Source organism: Bufo gargarizans, chromosome 3 (genome assembly GCF_014858855.1).
Source record: "Bufo gargarizans isolate SCDJY-AF-19 chromosome 3, ASM1485885v1, whole genome shotgun sequence".
Classification (NCBI taxonomy): Eukaryota; Metazoa; Chordata; class Amphibia; order Anura; family Bufonidae; genus Bufo; species Bufo gargarizans.
Genome location: NC_058082.1, coordinates 57125522 through 57148744, shown reverse-complemented (window position 1 = coordinate 57148744; position 23223 = coordinate 57125522).

Sequence of the window (23223 nt, the reverse complement as noted above, 5' to 3'; positions counted from 1 at the left end):
CAACATTTATGGCATATTGCTAGGATAACCATAACTGTCAGAAAGGTGCAGGTCCCATCTCTGGAAACCAATCCTATCTCCAGAGCATACTTTGTGTTCTCTCCATTCACTGCTATGAAACTGGCAAAAATAGCCGAGCAAGCGCACTTGGCTATTTTCTGAACTCCCATAGTGGTTAATGGAGGGTGGCCTCGTATGTGCTACTGCTCTTTCTCAAGTACATAGGTCCCATTCTGCAGATAGGAACTGTTCCCAGAGGTGGGACTTACACCTATCTGACATGTATGCTGTATCCTAGCCACAAATGTTGAGATGGTGCAACCCCTTTAACATAGTATTGCCATAGTATAGCCACCACAACCTACTAACAATTTAGTATTGCTCTTGTCCACACATTTATTTCTGGTACTGTAGCTAAACCCCAGCTCAGCTTCATTTACTTAAATGGGGCTGAGATGTAGTATCTGACTGACAGCACTGCAGCCACTTTATTTTAATAATTGATAGGGGATCTCTAAGGATGGACTCACATGTTGCTGGCCCAGCCTAAGGTCATCTTTGTCCTAACATATGGTTCTATGGTGATCCTAGTCCAGTAGAACTGTGGGGTCCTGTTGATGAGGTCGTTGAATCCAGCCAGATTGCCACCATGTAAAACCAACCTTGCAGACAGAGTGCTACATCTGCTGGAGGGTGAGGAAGATGTCACCTTATCCTAATAACATACATTGTGAAATAGTGAAACAGTTACAAACAAGAAGAAGTTATAATGTCACAAAAGGTTTACAAACCAATAAACCCTTTCAATGCAATAAAAGCATCAATATTTTATTCATTCATTGGCTCAGTACATGCAGTTGCTTTTTTCTGTGATAATAGGTGCACTGAAATTACATTGAATAGTTACATTTTATTCAGATTAGTATATTATTAATTCAAGAAGAGACTGGCAACAAGGCTTTAATTCTAGATAAATGGAATTCATCTTCTCTTAGGACACAAGGCAAAACTTTAGTTCCTATTGTGTCTCCAAGTACTGGGAAGAACATCTGTAGGTCCAATAGTTTGCCCAGTTCAAAGGAGTTGAAAAGGGGGTCTGTTTTTCCATATTAGAGAGAGGTCAGACAAATTTCGATTTTAATGAGGATAACTTCCAACACCAGACACGGCCTCTAGACAAGATGAAGTACTGCTTATAGAAAAACAAATGCAAAACATAGTATAAGATATGGCCTACAGTATGAATAAGATGTCCAATTTACTCACTGGAAAATCTGTTCAATCAATGCCTATCATTGTACTGTATTTTTGACCCTTAATAAATTGATCTACTGGAATGTTGAAACATCATTATATACAATAATAGTTTATGTTCTCATCCTTTTCCTATTACATTTAAGTGGTTCTCCAGGAATATAGAAAATGAAAATAATTTAATATTACTTTATTCTAAATATATTCCCAAATACCTTTCATTAGTTATAATAGCTTGTCTGGCCAGGAAACAATCATTAGGAAAAATGGCCGCCGTCCTATTAGTACACACAAAACCTGTTCTAATCACACAGGAGGACAAGTTACTTCACAACACTATGCTACAGAGCTGCGTCAGCTTCTTCTCTGCTCTGCTTGCCAGGGATTATGATGATTCCAGCTGAGAAGAACTTTAGCTGAATCTCTGCAGGAATGAAGTGCATGAGGAGACATGAAGTATAGAGAGGAGGTGGGGATGTGGATAATTAGCAGCAGCACTTGTATGCAGTCTCCATTACCACAGCCCCACATTACCACTGTCTGTCCTGTCCTCTCTGTACTTCATGTCTCCTTATGAACTCAATTCCTACAGAGATTAGGATGAAGATCGTATTCAACTTTATTCAGGATCATAATCCCTGATAAGCAGAGCAGAGAGAATTGAATGCTCCCTAGACAAAACAAGCCATTATAGCTAATGAAAGGTATTTGGGAATATATTTTAAATAAAGTAATATCTAAGTATTTTAATTTTCTTAATTCCCAGAGAACCCCTTTAACTACACATAAACAACGTAAAATAGTCTGCTTGTAATCAGTTATCTTTGCTTGTAACTATTACTGTGTGGGTCACAAAGGGAAACACTATTATGTAGGGTACACAGGGCTACCATGACACCATTACTGTGTGTGGGCCATACACGAGCACTATTACTGTGTGAGACACAAGGTGGGGCACCACTACTCTGGAGGACACTAATGGATCACTATTATTGCATGAGGCACTAGAAGATGCACTATTACCATGTTGTGCATTAAGGAAGCCAGCAAACTCTGCAAAGAAGAGTTGTGACTGAAAGAAGATGTCATGCAGTCTGGGATGGAAAGATAAGAAAAGGTAAAGTGAATGACTGCAGAGAAGACATCACTTGTAAATTAAGAGATATGCTATTCTACATATGTAGTGTCCCACTAGGTAGGAGTGGGCACTACACAAGGGTCAATTGGGTCACGTGTTACTCATACTCCTAAGGGATAGTGATATTATATTTATATATGCATTTAATTGTATTTTTATATGTATTTTTCAGTGTGTTTTACATATGTTGTTTCCCCTGTTATATGCTCAGCAGGCCTATTGGGGTGTAGTTAGACATCTTAGACACTAGAGGGAGATAGGGAGCCCTTAGTATAAATGTCCAGGCCCAGACAGGGAGGGGTTAGGTCATAGTCAGGAGTCTGTGGAGACAGAAGTGAGAAGGCACCAGCCCGAGATATGCTGAGGGCCTCCTCCTGACATGCAGCTGGATAGGCCTGGTTTCTAGCTGCACCAGGAGGCTAGGGGAGAAATACAGCCTGCCTGGAAAACCCAAATCCAGCTAGCACAGATGAAGTAACCCCAGTAGTAGGAATTTTCCTCCTGGGAGAAACCTGCAGCCACCTTCAAACCCAGCAGTGCCAGTACAACCAGCTCAGATAAGTAAGCTGATGGACAGAGGTACTACAAAATAAGAGCAAGGGTCAATACGGGAGGAAGATTAAGTACCAAGGATTAAAGCCAGCATTTAGGCATCCGGGCCTTGGGATACAGCCAGCCAGAATAGCTGTGAAGATAGTGCAGCCTGGTCTGTGAAGCATTAACTGTTTACCTTCCAAGTATCTTGCAAGAATATTACCTGCCAGTATTGAGATAAGCCTGCTTGTGGAGCATTGTTATAAAAGGACTGCATCATTACCAACTGTATGTACAAAGTTTGGACTGTTCCCAAGTAAAGCAACGTTTGGTTTACCATACCATCTGTGTCCCTCAATTTCTACTGCTATAAATCGGTGTGCCACCGTTACAGGCACTGGCGTCACGATCCTTAAAGGGACCTTGCCCCAGGCACTCAAAATACCTGCAACATCCAGGGCACCTCATCCACCATCAGGCCTGGTCCCTACATACAGAGTGTGCCCCAGAGGAACTAGTGTCTACCTCTCCTTCACTGTCGTATGCCTGCCCAGGGTTCTCCTACAAACAGTGAGTAACCCTCGATTGCCCATAACCGTGACCTCACTTCGCAATACCCTGCAGGTCTGGCGTGCTGCACATACTGTACACTAGTGTTTATGGCAAAGTAAAATATGTAGTTTACTGGTGAAGTTGCGTATCTAAGTCTATTATGTTCCAGAAGTTGTTTTATAGCTATGCGGTCTTCAAAGGGGCTGTCCCACAAAAATATTCTACATTTTTTCAAACCAGCACATGGATGCTAATACTTTTGTAATTTGATGTTATTAAAAAGTTATTCAATAGCTGTGTCGCACCACCTGCTGTTTTTTCTTTCCTTATTTCTCTGTCCGCCTAGCTAAGGTGTTCTTACATGTATAAAGAAATATTCTAGCACAGGATCACTTCTTAATTGGTTCATCTTAACTGTTCATGTTGTGCATTACATGTTCAGGACATGTTGTTTCTCTTTATCCTTCTATATCCCATAATGTGGCCCTGTTATCCCTAGGATACCACCTCCATAGATATAGCAAACATACAATGGATTTCATTGATTTTATTTTGGAGGTTATGTGTATTCTTATGATGCATTATTATTTTGCATTTAACAACAAATTCTATGTTCAAACTAAAGGTGTGTCAATAGGGGCTAAATATTCGCCGTCCCTTGCCAATCTTACAATGGCTTACTGGGAGGAACAATATGTATTCAGCGATGGTAATGCTTTTGTGGAAGCGATAGTCTGATAGCTTCATATATGGGGCTCCGATGTGTTTGCCATACCAGACTTTGTGAAGTATGTCAATAATAATCAATATAATTTGAGATTTACACATCATGTTCAACCCAATACCATCAGTTTTTTTAGAACTAAGACTGACTGGCGTATGGGAACTGAACATTTGTACCAAGACCTTTCGCAAGGACTCCTCAGGTAACACCATATTAAAAGCCAACAGTCACCACCCAACACATACAATTAAATCCATACCGGTCGGGGAATTCATACGTGCCCGCAGAAACTGCAGTTCAGATGTTAATTTTCATAAAAAAATCCAGAATTATCTGGACAAGCCTGAGTTCGAGAGGCTATCCAGATTGGGTGCTATATAGAGCGCTAAAAATAGGACTAGGATAGAATTGTTATTTAAAACCTCTGGACATGGTGCTCCACAATATGGAAGTAAAAATCTAAGTAAAAATAAAAGTGATAATACTAATATGGGTGAGTAGGGGACCAAAAGACCTACTTTGGTACTTACCTATAGTAGGCAGTTTCCTAAAAATGTCTCCCTATACTGTACGAGGACTCTATACTTTATGATATCCTAAAAGATGGATGCAGGATTGTGTCAAGACGTGCCAGTACTCTGGCTACCTCTCTTTCTCCCTCACTTTTTACACGTTCTACAACTAAAAGAAAGGATACCTGGATTAAATACAAGGGGTTCACCAAATGTGGTGGACATCCATGTAGAACCTGTAAATATGCTCTTCCTACTACAAGTTTTGACGATTCTGCACACACAGAAATGTTTAAAATAAAAAAACGATATCAATTGCAACACAACAGGTGTCATTTATGCCATTAAATGTGTTGCATGCGATTTAATGTATGTGGGGAGTACTAGCAGGCAATTCAAAGCTAGATTAGGAGAACATCTTAATTACATTGTAAATCCCTCAGCGACAGGCGTTTCAAATGCAGCAAACCACTTTATTATGAAACATAATCGCAATATGAATAGTCTATGCACTTTTGCCTTTGAGAAGGTGAGTGTTCCACCTAGAGGCGGTGATATCAAAAGGAAAATTCTGTTACGTGAGGCTTACTGGATATTTAGACTAAACACCAGATTCCCTTCTGGTCTTAATCTAAAAAAAGAATTAATGTAAATGCTATTAGGGGCCCCAATGTTAAAAATTTTAAATTTATTGCTACAAAGGACCATGTTAACGCCACACATTATCGGAGGAAACAACTCTGCAGATTGGTCTCTGCTTCTTTCTTTCCTCCTTCCATGTGAACTGATATTAAACCCATTTACCTTGCATATGCAGTTCTATAGTAATTTTGTTTCGATATAATTTAGTATATTTTTGAAGGACTTTTTATGATATATGCACAATTTTGTAGGATCGGTGTGGGTTAGTGATTTTAAATGTTTGTTCATATTCATGTGTGGGATGCGGTTTAAGCCTGAATGCGGTGTGCCCAACCTAATGAGGGTGATTCCTCTCCTGTGATTTTTTTTCTACCTTGTAGGCAGTGGTGTCTATGAGTGGACCTGGCAGTGAGGAGTGGCAAGCAAATGGAGTGAGTTGATTTTTTTTCTGTGCTATATGAAATTAATTCATATTTAAGTCTGAAGTAAATATGAGGACCTGTTCTGATATTTGAATCAGTTATAGGGTCTTTTTCAATGTCTTAATTAATTTTGGGTCTTGCATGGGGTCTGGAGTTATTTTGAGGTCTGGTCTGAGGTCTAAATTTATTAAGGGATTGTGGGGTTTCGCTCTGGTAGACAGGATTAGCGGACACAGTATAGAGGCAACAACAAGTTCTTTGTATCAAACAGTTCAGTGTTTTAGTCACACTTTAGGCAAGTGACAAAACAAACAGTCATATTCAAACAAAAAGTCACCTTGCGGTGTTGGTGGTAATTCACACCATGTGGCAATTCTGTCTCAAAGAGTCCTTGCTGATAGAAGCACCAACCTGTTTTTACACCAAACAGGTAGCAAACCTTCATCCAGACACAAGGCTCCCAGATCACAACACAGAGACCCCCTCTGCTGATCCCAGCTGTCTTTTAAAGGCAGCTAGGTGTTGCCAAAACCCAGGACCGGCACCTGAGATTCAGTCCAGTGTTTGACCCTACCTGGCCGCCAATCAGTCCAGCAGCACACACTGGGAGGAAAATACCTGTTTTCCCAGACAATACCCTTCACTGTGTCACATACCCCCCACCTCCTTTGTTTAATCGTGAGGGGGTGAACACAGTCCAAACAGAGCACCCGAGACAGGGCATCCAAATTTCCCTGCAACCGACCTGCCCTGTGTTCTACTGTGGCTTGTCGCTGAGCCTCGGGTACCCGGTATGGTTTTAGCCGGACTTTCGCCTGAGACTCAGTGACAATGTCATGCCAAATTGTGGAAGGGCGTCCGTGTTCCGACGTCCGTGTTCCGTGTTCCGTGTTCCGACGTCCGTGTTCCGGCATCCGTGTTCCGACTAACGAACTCCCTAGCTTCCTGAGCCTGTTTAGAGGAGAGGCTGTCAGCAATTTTTTACCTCTTCCCTTGCATCAGACAGAAGGGCCGGAGCCTCCTCCCCTAGAAACCCCGGCCGCGGTCTGTCTTCTGTCATGGTCTTACCTTCTTGCTGTTCTCCTTCGTTTGACATGTGCTGGCGGCCATCTTGGTTTCTGGGTTTCTTGTAGCCTCCCACCCTGCGGCTTCTCCTTCCCACTGGGAGGAGCTGGATGCCTAGCTCATATATATAGGAGGTCTGTGGCTTCAGTTCCTTGCTTGGTCCTCCTGTGTTCACATGCTTCTAAGACTGCTGCTGCTTCTGGTTCCTGATCCTGGCTTCGTCTGACTACCCTGCTGGTTCCTGATCCAGGCTTCGTCTGACTACCCTGCTGGTTCCTGATCCAGGCTTCGTCTGACTACCCTTCTGGTTCCTGACCTCTGGCTTCGCAAGACCCTGCTTCGGTTTAGCCATCCGTTTGGACTTTTGCCTTACAGCTTGATTTTCAATAAAGCCTTCTTATTTCCACTTATCTCTTGTTGTACGTCTGGTTCATGGTTCCATGACATTAGGACCAAGCCATGAATTCTGACGGTACAGGGCCATCCTCGCTACCTACGCTGGTTGCCAGACTTGATCAGCAGGATCACCTATTGGGTCGGTTCGCTGTGGCGTTGCAAACCCTGCTTGAACGCACGGCTCATTTAGCTTCCGTTGCCGATGGGTCGGTTGTCGCTCCTGGGCCCGCTCCTACTGCCGCTCCGGTTGTTGCGCCAGAGTCTACCCCGACACCTGTTGCTGCGCCTGCGGTGTTTCGGGGTATGACCGGTTCTGCCCCCCTTCCACAGCGCTTTGGGGGAGAGCCAACTCAGTGCCGAGGTTTCCTTAACCAGGTGGGCATTTATTTCGAGTTGCTGCCACATGCCTTTCCTACTGAGAGATCAAAGGTGGGCTTCTTGATCTCGCTGCTCTCGGACAAGGCCTTGGCCTGGGCCTGCCCTTTATGGGAGAACAACAATCCGGTGGTTGCCGAGTTTTCCGGTTTTGTTGCTTCTCTTCGGAAGGTATTCGATGTGCCGGCTCGTGCTGCCTCTGCTGCGAAGCTCCTTATGTCCATCAGACAGGGTTCACGATCCGTAGCTGAATACGCCATTGAGTTTTGTACCCTGGCAGCAGAGGTGGGCTGGAATAATGAGGCTCTGGTCGCTGCTTTCTCTCATGGTCTCTCGGATGCCTTGAAGGATGAGGTTGCAGCTAAGGACCTACCAGTGGAGCTCGAGTCTCTTATTTCTTTCCTGATTTTGATTGACACCAGACTCAGGGAGAGACCTTCCTTTAAGGAGAACCTGCGGAGGTCTTCTAACAGATTGGCGCCTACGTTTGCTGTCCCACCCGTGCCTCCCTCTCCTTCCACGCCTCCTGGGGATGACTTGTCTGGGGGTGAACCCATGCAGCTGGGGTTTGCTCGCCTGTCCGAGGGGGAGAGGGCACTCCGGAGACGTGAGGGCTGATGCATGTACTGTGGTCTCGGTGGGCATTTTCGGTTGGCATGCCCGAACCGTCCGGGAAAAGCTCGCACCTGAGATCCTGTCGGGGGCAGATCTTGGGTGGAGTCTCCTCGTCCCCGGTTTCCCGTGTTGACAAACCACTGATTACTGTTGTCCTCTCCTGGGTCGGGGGCTCGGTGACGACCCAGGCGTTGGTGAACTCTGGTGCTGGTGGTTTGTTCATTGATAGTGTGTTCGCTGCCGCCAATTCCATTCCTCTGCAGCCTCGAGGTTCCCCACTGGCTCTTGAGGCGATAGACGGCAGACCCCTTCTGCCGCCACACGTGACTCATGAGACCCTTCCAGTGGGGATGGCCATTGGTGCCGTTCACAGAGAGTCGGTCTGTCTCCAGGTTATTTCGTCTCCACACTACTCGGTGGTCTTGGGGTACCCCTGGCTCCAGAAGCATAATCCGACTTTCGATTGGAGATCGGCCGAGATCCTCTCGTGGTCACCGCAGTGTGGGGCTAGTTGCATCCATGGGTCTGTCAAGTTGCTGTGTACTTCCTCGGACTCTCTGTTGCCTCCTGAATACGAGGAGTACCGGGATGTATTCGATAAGGTGCGTGCGGTTGCCCTACCTCCGCACCGCCCATACGATTGTGCCATAGAGTTACAATCTGGTGCCGTTCCTCCTCGTGGCAAAGTCTATCCACTGTCGGTAGCGGAGAATGAGGCCATGGAGGAGTACGTGAGGGAGGCGCTTTCACGCGGACACATTCGCAAATCCTCGTCCCCGGCAGGGGCTGGATTTTTCTTTGTGAAAAAGAAGGGCGGTGAGTTGAGGCCTTGCATCGATTACAGGGGTCTCAATCGCATCACGATCAAGAACGCTTACCCGATACCCTTGATTTCCGAGCTGTTCGATCGCCTCAAAGGGGCCACGGTCTTTACCAAACTCGACCTGAGGGCGGCATATAACCTGGTAAGGATCAAGGCGGGCGATGAGTGGAAGACCGCGTTTAACACCAGGACCGGTCATTATGAATCCTTGGTTATGCCCTTTGGGTTGTGCAATGAGCCCGCAGTCTTCCAGGAATTCATCAACGATGTTTTCCGTGACCTGTTGCAGCAGTGTGTGGTGGTCTATTTGGATGACATCTTGGTATATTCTGAATCCATGGAGGCCCACATTCTGGATGTCAGACGAGTGTTGCAACGGTTACGAGAGAACAAGCTGTTCGGTAAGCTTGAGAAATGCGAATTTCACCGATCCCAGGTAACCTTCTTAGGTTACATCATTTCCGCTGAGGGGTTCTCCATGGATCCTGAGAAGGTTTCGGCTGTCTTACAGTGGCCCCAGCCCAGTGGGCTTCGTGCCCTGCAGCGCTTTTTGGGCTTCGCCAATTATTATCGGAAGTTCATCAGGGACTTTTCCATGCTAGCCAAGCCTCTCACGGATCTGACCAGGAAGGGCAGTAATCCTCAGGTCTGGCCGCTCGAGGCCATCCGAGCTTTTGAGGCTCTAAAGTCCGCCTTTGTGTCGGCTCCGATTCTGTCGCATCCCAACCCTGGGTTGCCTTTTGTCCTCGAGGTGGACGCGTCTGAGACGGGAGTAGGCGCCCTTCTGTCTCAGCGTAGAACACCAGAGGGTTTTACTCCCGGAAACTGTCTTCCGCGGAGTGCAACTATCAGATTGGTGACAGGGAGTTATTGGCCATCGTGCAGGCCCTTAAAGAATGGAGGCACTTGCTCGAGGGCTCGGTGGTTCTGGTTCTCATCCTGACGGACCACAAGAATCTGACCTACCTCTCTGAGGCCAAGAGATTGACACCACGTCAGGCCAGATGGGCTCTGTTCTTGTCACGTTTTAATTACGTGGTCTCCTACCTACCCGGTTCCAAGAACATCAGAGCGGATGCCTTATCACGGCAGTACACCGAGCTGTCCGGGGAGGAGTCGATTCCGACTTCGGTCATACCTCCGAATCAGATCCTGGCCGCCATTCGCACCAGCCTGACCTCTCCCCTGGGTGAGCAGATTTTGGCGGCTCAATCTGGTGCTCCCTCTGGGAGACCCAACGGCAGATGTTTTGTGCCTGAGGAGTTGCGCACTCGGTTGTTGCGAACCTACCATAACTCCAAGGCCGCGGGGCATCCTGGAAAGAATCAGCTGTCCTGGGCTGTTTCACGTCTGTTCTGGTGGCCTTCTCTACGTTCCAACATCGCCGCATATGTAGCGGCATGCTCTGTTTGTGCACAGAGTAAGTCCCCTCGGCACCGTCCGTTGGGCCTTTTGCAACCCATAGCCATTGGGGAGCGTCCATGGTCACACCTGGGTATGGATTTCATTGTGGACCTCCCTGCATCCCGAGGCCATACGGTCATTCTCATGATTGTGGATCGGTTTTCCAAAATGTGCCACTGTGTTCCTATCAAGAAGTTACCCTCTGCACAAGAGTTGGCCACGATTTTTGCCAGGGAGGTCTTCCGGTTGCACGGTTTGCCCAAGGAGATTGTGTCGGATCGGGGGAGTCAGTTTGTGTCCAGGTTCTGGCGCTCCTTCTGCTCCCAGTTGGGGATTCATCTCTCTTTTTCCTCGGCCTACCACCCTCAGTCCAATGGGGCCGCAGAACGATCCAATCAGGCCTTGGAGCAATTCCTTCGTTGCTATGTCTCCGATCACCAAGACAATTGGGTTGACCTCCTGCCTTGGGCTGAGTTTGCCAGGAACACAGCGGTGAACTCTTCCTCTGGGACGTCTCCCTTCATGGCCAATTATGGGTTCCAACCTGCCGTGTTACCGGAGGTATTCTCTCCCCAGGATATTCCGGCTGTGGAGGATCACCTTTCCGTCCTACGTGCTTCTTGGGTACAGATCCAGAGGTCCCTTGAGGTCTCTGCGCAGCGCCAGAGACTCCAGGCTGATCGCAAACGAGCGCCCGCTCCTTCCTACCAGGTCGGAGACCGCGTATGGTTGTCCACCCGCAACCTCAACCTTCGAGTGCCCACTCCCAAGCTGGCGCCTCGCTTTGTTGGTCCCTTCCGAGTGCTTCGCAGGGTAAACCCGGTAGCCTATGCCCTTGCGCTTCCTCCTGGCATGCGGATCTCCAACGTGTTTCATGTCTCCCTGTTGAAGCCACTGGTGTGTAATCGTTTCACTTCCTCGGTTCCTCGGCCTCGTCCGGTCCAAGTGGGCAATCGTGAGGAGTATGAGGTGAGCAATATCCTGGACTCACGCCTGGTCCGCGGTCGGGTGCAGTTTTTGGTCCATTGGCGTGGTTATGGTCCAGAGGAGCGTTCCTGGGTTCCCTCCGCAGATGTCCATGCTCCTGCCTTGCTCCGAGCCTTCCACGCACGCTTCCCTCAGAAACCGTTCTTTACTCTGCGGAGGAGGGGCCCTTGAGGGGGAGGTACTGTCATGGTCTTACCTTCTTGCTGTTCTCTTTCGTTTGACATGTGCTGGCGGCCATCTTGGTTTCTGGGTTTCTTGTAGCCTCCCACCCTGCGGCTTCTCCTTCCCACTGGGAGGAGCTGGATGCCTAGCTCATATATATAGGAGGTCTGTGGCTTCAGTTCCTTGCTTGGTCCTCCTGTGTTCACATGCTTCTAAGACTGCTGCTGCTTCTGGTTCCTGATCCTGGCTTCGTCTGACTACCCTGCTGGTTCCTGATCCAGGCTTCGTCTGACTACCCTGCTGGTTCCTGATCCAGGCTTCGTCTGACTACCCTTCTGGTTCCTGACCTCTGGCTTCACAAGACCCTGCTTCGGTTTAGCCATCCGTTTGGACTTTTGCCTTACAGCTTGATTTTCAATAAAGCCTTCTTATTTCCACTTATCTCTTGTTGTACGTCTGGTTCATGGTTCCATGACAGTCTTCACTACAGGTTTCCCTATCTTTCCCAGGTTTCAGTAAATTAACCTGCTCCAGCTTTCGCCGCACTGGCTGGTGTACCTTGTAGTTTACATCTCCAATTTTCTCGAGTACCTCGTAGGGCCGTTTCCACCTAGCGCATAACTTACTGTCCACAGACGGCCCACAAACCAAAACCGGATCTCCCCGGATAAAGTTACGGACACTAGATGCTCGGACCTACCATGGGCCCCTCCACCTTGGGTTTCCTGTGTTGTAACACCTCAACTGGGCCAGACCTCGCTTCTGGAACTTTCCCTATCTCTCGGGCATCAGTATGTACAACGGCCGGCCACAGGGCTGGGAACAAGGGAAAGTCTCTTCCCAATATCAAGTCATAGTGCACGCTCGTGGTTACAGCCACCTCATGGATCCGCCTGCCGGCACACATGCTTAAGGACACCAGAGCAGTGGGACTTTCCAGCCCATAAACTCGGTGGGTTGCACCAGAGAAGCCCTCACAAGGGTCACCCGACTCCCTGAGTCCAGCAGAGCCACCACAGGGGTGACTCCCACCTCCACCCAACACAAAGGTTCGTTATTGATAGTTTCTGGAGTGTCTGACGCACCGACCCTTCTGGCATACAATGACTGTCGATACCCAAAGTTTCGTCCATGGGCTCGACCAGATGGGGACAGTCGGACCATACATGGCCTGGGCTCATGACACCGCCAGCAGATTATTGGGTTCTGATCCCCAAAGGGCACATTCCATGCCGTCTTTCTCAGCTCAGGCCACCAGGTCTGGGGCGGGGATTTTCTAGATTTTGTTACACCCTTTCCCAGAGTTCCTCTCTGGAGTTCCTCAGTAGCCCCATACCGTTCAACCAGGTCCACCATCTCCAGGGCACTAGTAGGAGACATCTGGTCAACCCAGCACTGGAGGGGTGGTGGCAATGCCCTCCAGAATTTATCAGCTACAATACGGTCCATCATAGCAGTGGGACTTAGTACGTCAGGCGGTAGCCATTTTTGTAAGAGATGCAGAAAATTATAATACTGGGGTCTTGTTAGCTTAGCCGGGTTAAACTCCCACTGATGCACCCGCTGGGCTCGGACCAACACATTCATCCCCAGTCTCGCCAGGATCTCACCCTTGACCTTATAGTAGTCTGCCGCTTGCTCGTCCGGTAAATCGAAGTAAACCTGTTGGGGTCCGGATGCCAGGAATGGAGTAATGACCTCAGCCCACTGGTCTCGGGGTAAACACTCCCTCACGACAACCTTCTCGAACACTGCCAGGTAGGTTTCAACGTCATCTGTTGGTGCCATCTTGGAAATCGCTGTGCGTGCTGCTTTCCGGGCATCGTGGACTCCCTGAGACATCCCTTACTTCTCTAAAGCCATCATGTGTTGCAGCAGACGCTGGTTCATTTCTTGCTGTCGCAGATTAGCCTCTAGCAGTTGTCTGTTGGTCTCCTGCTGCTGCTCCTCCATGGCTTCTTGTTGCCTTAGGTTGGCCTGCAACAGCTGCTTCATCATCTCCTCCATCTTGTCCCGTGATGCTGGTTGCAACTGAGCAGGCTTAATACAGGACATACAACAGAGCCGGAAAAAAAATGCAACAAAGTATTTCAGCTTTACGCCAGCCTCACTGCGATTGCCCGCATCCTCAACTAATTGTGGGGACTCGCTCTGGTAGACAGGATTAGCGGACACAGTATAGAGCTGCCTGTCACCCCACCAATACCAACTGGACAAGGTGGTCAGCGACAATGGGCGCAACATTTTGGCTGCCCTGAACCTAGGCAAAAAACACGTGTAAAAAAAAAACAACAACAATGCCATCCATCTCATGTTTATCTTAGAACAGATGCTGACATTAATGCAGCAACAATGGAAGAAAAACAGCTAACACATCTTGCAGAAAGGAAGGAAAAGTTTGTTATTCCCAGAAAACACTGTGTATGACGCTTGCTGCAGCTTATGGCGAGCAGACGCCTGCTGCCAGTGTGTATGAAAGGAAAGCCCCTCTCCACCCCCCGAAGATTCATCCCCTTCCACCAGAAGCTGCAGCACCTACTTCAGACTCCTAAACACGATGGAGCAGTTTTTCCGCGTGCCGTGCCAGGATAAGGACAGTCAGAAAGTCAACAGCTCCTGCCTCAACACCCAGGTTCAGGCCTACCAAAACTCTGTCCAGTCTCTGGTGCATGCACTGTTACCTGACCCCCATGGATTTCTGGGCAGGCAAACTGGAACGGTGGCCCAAACTGGCACTGCATGTTCTCTTTCTTCTAGCTTGTCCAGCTTCTGGTGTCATCTCGGAGAGGGATTTTGCCACGGGGTGTGGGATGACACCCAAATGGACTATTGGCTTCAGATCTGGCCTTGCTGGCGATGCTCCATCTTGCAACTGTTGCTGCCTGCCTCCATCATGCCACCTCCGCTATCATGCTTCTGCTGGGTCCTGCCAACCATCATGTTCTGTATGGCTGCTCCCTCCATCATGTCACCACCACCATCATGCCACTGCTGCGGCCTGTCGACCACCATGTTCTGTACTGCTGGTGCCTCTATCATGCCACCACCACCATCATGTCACTGCTGCAACTTGCCAACCATCATGTTCTGTACGGCTACTGCTGCTGATTCCATCATGCCTGCCTTGTATGTTCCATGCTATCCTGCTTCTTCTGCCGCTACTATTGCGGCTGTATTCCACTATATCCATACCCTTTCCAGCACTGCACTGCTGCTGCTCCTAATTAAAAGGAAATATTTTTTTAGGCTCCATCAGAATGAGCCACTTTTTCATCTGACAATCAACACTGCGTCAGTGTCGTATGGCCAGGCATTCTGATCCTGTCAAGGCATAATTTTTGGATGCCTGGTGAAGCCACTTTTTTTTTTTTTATCCCATAACACATTGCCCCCAATAAGGAACAATTTTTGGCAGCTTTGGAATATGAAAAAGCAAAACACATGTGCCGACGCAGTGTTTTTAAACATGCTATATATTAATGCCATTAAACGTGCGTTTAGCCATAGCTACAGTGGAATGCGAAAGTTTGGGCAACCTTGTTAATCATCATGATTTTCCTGTATAAATCTTTGGTTGTTACAATAAAAAATGTCAGTTAAATATATCGTATAGGAGACACACACAGTGATATTTGAGAAGTGAAATGAAGTTTATTGGATTTACAGAAAGCGTGGTATAATTGTTTAAACAAAATTAAGCAGGTGCATAAATTTGGGCACCACAAAAAATTTATGAAATCAATATTTAGTAGATCCTCCTTTTGCAGAAATTACAGCCTCTAAACGCTTCCTGTAGGTTCCAATGAGAGTCTGGATTCTGGTTGAAGGTATTTTGGACCATTCCTCTTTACAAAACATCTTTAGTTCTTTCAGGTTTGATGGCTTCCGAGCATGGACAGCTCTCTTTAAGTCACACCACAGATTTTCAATTATATTCAGGTCTGGGGACTGAGATGGCCATTCCAGAACGTTGTACTTGTTCCTCTGCATAAATGCCTTAGTGGATTTTGAGCAGTGTTTAAGGCCGTTGTCTTGTTGAAAGATCCAGCCCCGGCGCAGCTTCAGCTTTGTCACTGATTCCTGGACATTGGTCTCCAGAATCTGCTGATACTGAGTGGAATCCATGTGTCCCTCAACTTTGACAAGATTCCCAGTCCCTGCACTGGCCACACAGCCCCACAGCATGATGGAACCACCACCATATTTTACTGTAGGTAGCAGGTGTTTTTCTTGGAATGCTGTGTTCTTTTTCCTCCATGCATAATGCCCCTTGTTATGGCCAAATAACTCAATTTTAGTTTCATCAGTCCACAGCACCTTATTCCAAAATGAAGCTGGCTTGTCCAAATGTGCTTTAGCCCACCTCAAGCGGCACTTTTTGTGCTGTGGGCGGAGAAAAGGCTTCCTCTGCATCACTCTCGTATACAGCATCTCCTTGTGTAAAGTGCGCCGAATGGTTGAACGAAGATGATATTGTAGGTCTTTGGTGCTGGTCTGTGGGTTGACTTTGACTGTTCTTACCATTCGTCTATCCGAGATTTTTCTTGGTCTGCCACTTCGAGCCTTAACTTGAACTGAGCCTGTGGTCTTCCATTTCCTCAATATGTTCCTAACTGTGGAAACAGACAGCTGAAATCTCTGAGACAGCTTTCTGTATCCTTCCCCTAAACCATGATGGTGAACAATCTTTGTCTTCAGGTCATTTGAGAGTTGTTTTGAGACCTCCATGTTGCTACTCTTCAGAGAAAATTAAAAGAGGACGGAAATTTACAATTGACCCCCTTAAATACTCTTTCTCACAATTGGATTCACCTGTGTATGTAGGTCAGGGGTCACTGAGCTTACCAAGCCAATTTAAGTTCCAATAATTAGTTCTAAAGGTTTTGGAATCAATAAAATGACAACAGTGCCTAAATTTATGCACCTGCCTAATTTTGTTTAAACAATTATAGCACACTTTCTGTAAATCCAATAAACTTCATTTCACTTCTCAAATATCACTGTGTGTGTCTCCTATATGATATATTTAACTGACATTTTTTATCGTAACAACCAACGATTTATACAGGAAAATCATGACGATTAACAAGGTTGCCCAAACTTTCGCATCCCACTGTATGTATGTCAGTGTCACTTAAGAGCTTGGGGAGGGGTAAGGGGTTTGGATAAAAAAGATTAGTAAAAAAAATAAAAGAGAAAACAAGTTTTTCTAAAAACTAGGAGACTAGAGGGTGTTATATACCAATTTTCAGGGCAATTGGAGCAACTTCAGTTTGGCCCAAACTGATTTGGGTCTAAACCAAACATTTTTTATAAAATTGTGCGAACCTGAACCAAATCTCAAGTAATTCGCTTATCTCTAGTATGCATGACAGTTTTTGGCACAAATTGCACCCAAAAACTATTTTCATTAGTAAATCTGCCCCTCAGTGCAGAAACTTTACACATTTTCAAGAAAATTTCCCAATCCTTTTTTTAGGGACAAATTCAGTTCTGAAGTGGCTTTAAAAGGCCTATATATTAGAACCCCCTAATAAATTGCCCTATTTAAAAAAACTGCACTCCTCAAAGTATTAAAAATGGCAATTAGAAAGTTTATTAACCTTGTATGTATTTCACAGGAAGGTGAAATGAAAAACATTTTTTTTGCAGATTTTCAACTTTAATTCATTTTTGGGGAACACCGCAGAAGATAAGAATTACAGTAGAATTAAAACCTCACATTTATTGCCCTGGGTCTGCAGTCTTTAGAAATATCCCAAATGTGGTCTTAGAGTACAAACTGACTCAAAAACTGGTCTCAGATTTAAAGGAGCACCCTATGGATTTTGGGGTCACTATTTTATTAGGAAGCTTTTTTGGTATTATTTTAGGTTTGCAAAAGTCTTAAGGTGCCAAAACATAAGAAACAACCCACAAAATTACCCAATTTGGAAACTACACCTCTCAAGTAATTAAAATAGGGGTGCAGTGAGCATTCTGACCCTACAGGAGTTTCATAGAATGTATTATAATTAGGGAATGACAATCAAAAGTTACTATACACAATAACAATAATATGTAGCTTTAGCTTAAAGTTTTCAAATTTTTCGGATTAACAAGAGAAAAAGCACCCAAAAAATTGTTAGGCAATATTTGGTTTTTGAAACCTAAATTTTACTGGAAAGGTTTTGGGCTCCATGTCAAACTTGCAACACCCTGAGGTACTAGTACAGTTGAAACTCCCAGTAGTTACCCAAGGAATTCAGCTAGAGGAGTAGTGATTATTTTGACCCAACAGGTTTTTCATATAATTTATTAACATTGGACCATGAATTAAAATTTTTTATTTTACTCAACAGTACGGTACATTGCTTTAGCGCCATTTTTTTCCTTTTTACAAGGGTCAAAAGGAGAAAAAGCACCACATAATTTGTTACACAATTTCTCATGAGTATAAAAGTACCCCAAATGTGGTTATAAACTGATGTTGGGGACACAACAGGGCTCAAAAGGGAAGGAGCACCATCTGGATTTTGTAATATGGAATTTGCTGGAATAGATTTTGAAGGGATTCTGTTACCACGATTTTAACCATTATCTACAGTAATATATGAGTGGTACTGCAGATATAGAGTCCAGATAACTATTTTAACCTATTCCTCCGCTGTGAGCATTCAGAGCTGCATTGAAATACATTGTCAGGGCTGCCTTTCATGCGCCTTTCATGTGCACAAGTCCTCTGGATTATGTTAGAACAGAACAGCAGTCCGGACTGTGTATTTCAGTTTAGCGTTGAGTGCTGACAGTGTGGGAACAGGGGGCAGTAATAATACTGATCTGGGCAATTTTTTTAAAAATAGCAAATTATTAAATTATATAAAAATACCCATTTTGTAACTACAGCATACTGTCATTACTGTATATTTTCAGCTCTCTCCAGAAATGTTCAAGTCAGGGCTCTGGCTGGGCTACTCAAGTACATTCGCAGAGTTGTCCCTAGGCCATTTCTGTGTTGGCTTGGCTGTGTGCTAAGAGTCATTGGGGGAGATGTATCAAAACTGGTGAGAGAAAAACTGGCTTAGCTGCCTCTTTCATTTTTCAGAGCTCCTTTGGAAAATGACAGGATCAATCTCATTGGTTGCTATGGGCAACAAAGCCAGTTTTCTTTCCTTCAGTTTTCATAAATTCACCCCATTATCTTGTTGGAAGCCCATTCTGAGGTCCAAAGCGGTCTTAATCAGATTTTCATTAAGAACATCTCTATACTTTGCTCTATTTAGCTTTCCTTAATCCTGACCACTCTCCCTGTCCCAGCCGTTGTAAAATACCCCCACAGCATGATGCTGCCACCAGCATGCTTCACTATAGGGTTGATATTGGACAGATAACAAGCAGTGCCTGGTTTCCTCCAGACATAACGCTTAGAACTGAGGCCAAAAACTTAAATCTTGATTTCTTTAGACTTAGACTAGAGAATCTTGTTTCTCACAGTCTGAGTCCTTCAGGTGCTTTTTTTTTTTTTTTTTGCAAATTCCTGATGGGTTTTTATGTGTCTTTTACTGAGGAAAGGCTTCTTTTTGACCATTCTGCCATAAAGCCCAGATTGGTGGAATGCTGCCACAATGGTTGATCTGACAGATTCTCCCATCTGCACACAGGATCTTTGGAGCTCAGCCAGAGTGACATTGGGTCCTTGCTCACCTCTCTTATCTCTTCTCCCCCAATTACTTAGTTTGGTAGGGCAGCAAGCTCCAGAAAGAGTCCTAGTTGTTCCGGCTTTTGTTTATCAAAAGAAGGTTAGATCTTCAGAAAAAGACTGACACAGACAGAGAAACAAAATGGTGGGATTGGGATAATTTAATAATATGATACAAAAATGCAGCTATTTATTTTATTCAGGGTCTGTGAATGATGGTGTTGACCCCATATATTGACATTATACCTAGTTTATGTTTTAGTTTACTATTTATTGTTGTATAGTATTCTTTAATTTTCTAGTATTGTAACAAAGTTTCACCTAACACATTGCAATTAATACAACTGAACATTCTGAGCACTGTGCTTTGTAGCAGCATTTTAGCGGAGAATATTTTAAGTAGAAGAGTTAAGCTTAAACTTCAGCAAATCTCCCGGATGACTGCACTCTGGTAAATTACCTGTGTCCTGCAGGCAGAGAGCTGGGGAAGGTTTATCCTGGACAGCTTCCAGCACTCCTGTCACACAGCAACATTCTGTGGGCGTTGGAAAGCACAGGGCAAGCACATAATGACAGTTTCTTATGCTGAGTGGCTGGAAGAAAATGTGTACAAATGCAGAATGCTGAAGGATGTAGAGCGCATTTTTACCATCGCCAAGTAGATCTGTGCAAGTAAATTCCATATATCAACTATTTCCTCTGCGTCACTTACAAGTGTCTGCAATTTCTGAATGTAGAACGGTGATTTGTAAAGCTTGCACAAAGTCTGGATTTTTTTTTAAGAAATTCTGCCTCTGATATGTCTGTATTCCAAAACTTGTTAAAAGGGTTGTCCGAGTTATTAAAGCAAAGGACCCTTCAGGCAGAAATGATCATAAAATAATAAAAGAACATATTATCGCCTTTTTCAACCACCATTGCCTACTACAATGCTGCTCCAGTACTCCCTACTGACCTTTCTTTTTTTTGGCTGCAGTGATGATGTGCCCGTATATTCCACATCATGGGTTGTATACTACTGAGGGCAGTGATTGGCTGCAGAGGTTTAAGGGTATATACAGTTGAAACCAGAAGTTTACATATACTATATAAAAAGACAGATATGCATGTTTTTCTCAATATCTGACATGAAATCAGAATAAACCTTTCCTGTTTTTGGTCAATTAGGATTACCATAATTATTTTATTTGCCGAATGCCAGAATAATGAGAGAGAGAGAATGTTTTAAGGCATTTTTATTACTTTCTGCAAAGTCAAAAGTTTACATACATTTAATTAATATTTGGTACCATTGCCCTTAAACTGTATGACTGGGATCAAACGTTTTGGATATCCTACCACAAGCTTCTCACAATAGTTGGTCGAAATTTGGACCCATTCCTCCTGACAAAACTGGTGTAACTGAGCCATGTTGGTTGGTCACCTTACTCGCACCTGCCTTTTCAGCTTTGCGCATACATTTTCAATATGATTTAGATCAGGGCTTTGTGATGGCCACTCCAAAACATTGACTTTGTTATCCTTAAGCAACTTTGTAACTAGTTTGGCAGTATGCTTCGGGTCATTGTCTATTTGGAAGACCCATTTCTGCCCAAGCTTTAACTTCCTGGATGATATCTTGAAATGTTGCTTCAGTATTTCCACATAATCTTCTTTCCTCATTATGCCATCTATTTTGTGAAGTGCACCAGTCCCTCCTGCAGCAAAACAACTCCACAACATAATGCTGCCACCCCCGTGTTTCACAGTTGAGATGGTGTTCTTAGGCTTCCAAGCTTCTCCTTTTTTCCTCCAAACGTAACGATGGTCATTATGGCTAAAGAGTAGGGATGAGCGAACCCGAACTGTATAGTTCGGGTTCGTACCGAATTTTGGGGTGTCCGTGACACGGACCCGAACCCGGACATTTTCGTAAAAGTCCGGGTTCGGGTTCGGTGTTCGTCGCTTTCTTGGCGCTTTTTGAAAGGCTGCAAAGCAGCCAATCAACAAGCGTCATACTACTTGCCCCAAGAGGCCGTCAAAGCCATGCCTACTATTTGCATGGCTGTGATTGGCCAGAGCACCATGTGACCCAGCCTCTATTTAAGCTGGAGTCACATAGCGCCGCACGTCACTCTGCTCTGATCAGCATAGGGAGAGGTTGCAGCTGCGACGTTAGGGCGAGATTAGGCAGTGATTAACTCCTCCAAAGGACTTCATTCAGAGATCGATCTGCAGCTGTGGATGATTGAACTGCTGCTATTGAATTGCTCACTGTTTTTAGGCTGCCCAGAGCGTTTTTCAGTCACTTTTTCCTGGGGTGATCGGCGGACATTTTGTGTCTTGTGGTGTGCCAGCACAAGCTGCCACCAAGTGCATTTAACCCTCAATGGTGTGGTTGTTTTTTGGCTAAATCCTACATCAGGGTGAAGCTGTCACACCAAGTGCATTTAACCAGCAATAGTCTGTTTATTTTTTGGCCATATACTACATCAGGGGCAAGCTGAGCCTGTCACCAAGTTATTTTTTGGCCATATCCCAGTCTAATTCTGTCAGTAAACGTATACATGTCACCCAGCGCCTAAATACTAGGCCTCAAATTTATATCCAGCTAAATCTGTCGTTACTGCTGTGGCTGGTCAAGTTATTTAGTGTCCGTCAAAGCACATTTTTTGTTCTGGGTTGAAATACAATTCCCAATTTAGCAATTTCCTAATTTAGTGGTTTCTGCTGTATCAGGCCTACTTTAAATATATCCCTAAAAGGGTATATCAGATTCAAGGTGCACATAGGGTCATTCTGAATAACCTCACACACACGCTACTGTGCATTTCCAAGTCTAATTCTGTCAGTAAACCTATACCTGTCACCCAGCGCCTAAATAATAGGCCTCAAATTTATAGTCAGCTAAATCTGTGGTTACTGCTGTGCCTGTATTAGTGTAATACGGTACCTAAATAGATAGCCAGATAGTGTTAGTTGTCTTTAAAAAAAAGTCCTGAATTTGAATTCAATACATTGGGTCAAATAATATTTTTGTTGTTGTGGTGAACGATAACAATGAGGAAAAGTAAAAAGTAAAGGACGCGGACATGGTCGTGGTGGTGTTAGTGGACCCTCTGGTGCTAGGAGAGGACGTGGCCGTTCTGCCACATCCACACGTCCTAGTGTACCAACTACCTCAGGTCCCAGTAGCCGCCAGAATTTACAGCGATATATGGTGGGGCCCAATGCCGTTCTAAGGATGGTAAGGCCTGAGCAGGTACAGGCATTAGTCAATTGGGTGGCCGACAGTGGATCCAGCACGTTCACATTATCTCCCACCCAGTCTTCTGCAGAAAGTGCACAGATGGCGCCTGAAAATCAAACACATCAGTCTGTCACATCACCCCCATGCATACCAGGGAAACTGTCTGAGCCTCAAGTTATGCAGCAGTCTCTTATGCTGTTTGAAGACTCCGCTGGCAGAGTTTCCCAAGGGCATCCACCTAGCCCTTCCCAGCGGTGGAAGACATAGAATGCACTGACGCACAACCACTTATGTTTCCTGATGATGAGGACATGGGAATACCACCTCAGCACGTCTCTGATGATGACGAAACACAGGTGCCAACTGCTGCGTCTTTCTGCAGTGTGCAGACTGAACAGGAGGTCAGGGAGGAAGACTGGGTGGAAGACGATGCAGGGGACGATGAGGTCCTAGACCCCACATGGAATGAAGGTCGTACCACTGACTTTCACAGTTCGGAGGAAGAGGCAGTGGTGAGACCGAGCCAACAGCGTAGCAAAAGAGGGAGCAGTGGGCAAAAGCAGAACACCCGCCGCCAAGAGACTCCGCCTGCTACTGACCGCCGCCATCTGGGACCGAGCACCCCAAAGGCAGCTTCAAGGAGTTCCCTGGCATGGCACTTCTTCAAACAATGTGCTGACGACAAGACCCGAGTGGTTTGCACGCTATGCC